The 3,334-nt window shown below is 52.3% G+C and overlaps 1 pseudogene; it reads right to left on the bottom strand.

The window, feature by feature from the left end:
• Positions 1-1,107: 1,107 nt before the first annotated feature.
• Positions 1,108-2,062, bottom strand: LOC144164905 (uncharacterized; annotated as a pseudogene).
• Positions 2,063-3,334: the final 1,272 nt, after the last annotated feature.

Genomic DNA, 3,334 nt, shown 5'->3' with positions numbered 1-3,334 from the left:
TAACAACATAATCACGCACAATGGAGTACTTTCCCGTTGAAACATAAATTCGGTGCAGACGGGCACTAGAAAAACGATGAAAATGCGTAAAGTATAAATGGCTCCCTATAACGCTTCCTATGTCAACTAGGCCGTATTCAGTAATCAGGTCACTGAGAACCGTGGCACTGGAATCATAGCGCCAGTTACCTTCCGAACGATCCTCCTGAGTACACACACAATTAAAATCACCTAGTAGTAGCACACTTCTCTCGGTGCACAAAAATTCAGCCAAAGAGAGGAAGAAACTCCTCCTTTCAGTTAATTTGTTGGGGGCATACAAACAAATAATGCGCCATTCAGTTCCCGATATGTCAACGTCGCAGCAGACAAACCGCCCCACATCAACCACTTTGCAAGCAAGGACAGTCGCATCAAGGTTTTTTACTAACCAATAGCATACACCCACCTGATAGGCCAACCGAGTGGCTAACGCAAACACTTTATTCAGATAAAAAGGGCTGGAGAGCTGCCTGCGTGTCCTCATCTGTACTTAGCTTGGTCTCCTGAATGGCCGCAATAGTTATAGAATTTCTCTGAAAAAGCTGCAGAAGCAGATACTGTTTGCGTCTGTCTTAATTCCCTTACATTAAGTGAAGCGACGTGTACTGCTGCTAAGTTGGCCATAGGAATCAGCTATTCGCTCCCCTCACCGAAAGAAGGAGTCACCCTAGTTTTTGACGACCGCTGAGACTGCCTCCGTGGGGTGGGCCGTACATTTGACCTGCTAGCTCCCGGATCTCCCCCTGCAACTGCTGCAAGGTCAGGCGCCTGCATCTTCTCTGCACCAGAACATGTTTCCTCGGAATAAAGAGAAGCCGGCCGCTTTAGGGGCCCTGAAGCAGCGTCCATCATCACTTCAGAAAAAGGGGATGAATGAGCCCACGATGCCGACGGCGAACCATTAGGCGCCGAAGAACGATCCTCAGCCTTGGTGAAGCTTTCGGAAGTAGCGCTGTCTTCCCTAGCCACTCCGATGCAGGGAAGCGATGCGCTGTCACAGGAGCTCTCAAGCAGTTCGGCCTCCTTTGACGGGCCCACATCATCAAAGTCCCTGGAATTTTCAGCTCAAGGCAAGACAGGCCCCACTGGCCCGCACTTCCTGGAATATGAAAACCCACCATCGGGTGGTTCGGGTTCCTGGAGGACAGGGTCATGCTGTGGGGTCTCCAAATTGGCAGATGGAGACTGCTGGGAAACGGTGGCCAGGCCTGGGGCGACGGTGACTTCTCCTGAAGCATCCACCACTTCAGATGCATCCATAAGGTGTTCGGAAGTTTCATCGTCTGTAGTCTTCGCCTGGCCCTGACGCAGTTTATCAGCATACGTCATTGTACAGTTTTCCACCGTATGTCCATAGGGCCGGCATTGGTAGCACCGGGGTGTACGGCACTGCCGTCGCACGTGCCCAATCCTGCTACAACGAAGGCATAGCGGTGGTCTTCCCGGAATGAGTACCAAGCTCTGGATCCCATAGACTCTAGCATGTGCGGGATACTGCTCGCAGAAACACCTTATTTCAACTCTAGGCAGACATCCCGGTTAGGTGTTCCATTCCAGGGCAACGCCAAATCTCCAGGTTTACAGATTGGACAGTGCCGTACGGTTCCAGCGCTTCGACGATTCGTAGGCTCTCCATGTGGCGGGGTAACCAAAGTAGCTTTACATTGACCTCCCGCGAATCCGGGCCAAACACCACACACTTTAAGGACTTCACGGGAAAACTTCCGAGGTCTACAAGCTTCTGCTTCGCAAGAGCACTGACGCACGTTACCATCCATACATGGCTCATCTGGTATTGACCAATGCTAATAACGTCTTTGAGATCCATTACTCGAGCAAGAGCATCCCTTAAGTCAGGAGCACGGTACGGGCGGCCTTTGAGATCAGCATGCAGAAAAACGGTGTTCAGGACAACGGTACCAGTCGGTAGACGGAGAAGGACGATCTTGTAAGTATTTTCTTTGTGTCCAGACAATGAAGTACCTCGGCCTAAAGCCGATGCGCTGTTTCCAGCTTGCATCATTGGAAAAACACAGCCGCTCCGAAAGACTTAGACGAAGCGAGGGCTCCAGAATTTAGTACCCTAACGGAGGCTGCCAATGAATATATTGTCGAGTGATTTGCTTTTTTCGTATTTGAAAGATTTGAGCCGTGGTAACGCTTGTTTCTTACGCACCCATCTTGAATCCGAGGACAGTTATGCTATTACTACACGTGATGTAACCACAGCCCTCTTATTTGAGTCAAGCAAAGCTATCGCAAAACCTCGGTCTCCCCAACGCGAGCCACGGTAGCAACGAATGGAATGGCATGCGCCGCTCACATTCTGGCGTTGATAAGGCTTGGTCGTCAAGCACCAATCTTGCAGTCAAGCCCCATCATGCTAATACTACAAGCGATCTACCTTGAGCTCCCTTATTTAACTAAAAAAAAGCTACCGCAAATACCCGATCTCCCCGATGAAAGCCAAACAAGCCACAAGTGAATGAGCGCCTTTGAACAGAAATAGCTTGCAATTTGTCTCAAGGCAGCCGATAACCGCAAGTTAAAAAGAAATTGATTGTCTTCTGCTGAAAGGAATGACCCCAAAGCACGTGAAGGACGTGAAACCCGCCCGCTGCTGCCCGCTTTCAGCTGCTTTCTCGCGCTGCGTCGACGCCGATATCTGGCGAGCGTAGACATCGGCGTTGCTCGGGCGTCGTCGCCACGCGAGAAAACGCCGAAAGTACGCTGCGTGTGATTGGGCCTTTAACTTCTTCTGCCATGCTTCTACCACATGTACGTCAGCTCCGCTCGGCAGCGCCGCAGGCCCAGCCTCGCCCGCTGAGCGAAACCCATCGGCCGCCGCCCAAAACAAGGGAAACAAACAAACAAACAAACAAAAGCCCACGGCGTACGAGGTCGCGCACGAAGAGGAAGTGACGTCATGGCGTGACGTCGTTGTTGGGGGGGGGGGGGCGTGGTCGGAGGGGTTCCTTTTGGGATATCGTTTGGGAATACGCGGCCAGTGCTCCCCTCCTGTGCCTCCTCCGGCCGTGCAGCGCGAAATGAACGCGCCCGCGGGAACCAGACGATTTCGAGAAGGCGGACGCAAAGAATGCTGGGGGTTTCCTGTTCCCGTCGCGTTTCGGCACTTTGCTCCGGCGGAAGCGGCTGCGTTCCAAAGGCAACTTCGGCGTACCTGCTCTTCGCGTAGTCGGCGCGCTCCGCGGTGGAGCACGGTGGCGGCTCCGGATCTGCCATTGGAATTCAATATAAGTCTGATCTGGAGTGCATGCGTTGCCAGTTTTGA

The sequence above is a fragment of the Haemaphysalis longicornis genome, unplaced genomic scaffold, assembly GCF_048455015.1.
Source record: "Haemaphysalis longicornis isolate Haplotype H1 unplaced genomic scaffold, Haemaphysalis longicornis Haplotype H1 scaffold_14, whole genome shotgun sequence".
NCBI classification, from domain to species: domain Eukaryota; kingdom Metazoa; phylum Arthropoda; class Arachnida; order Ixodida; family Ixodidae; genus Haemaphysalis; species Haemaphysalis longicornis.
Note: the sequence above shows the minus strand (reverse complement) of the source record. Positions and strands in the feature narration are given on the sequence as shown.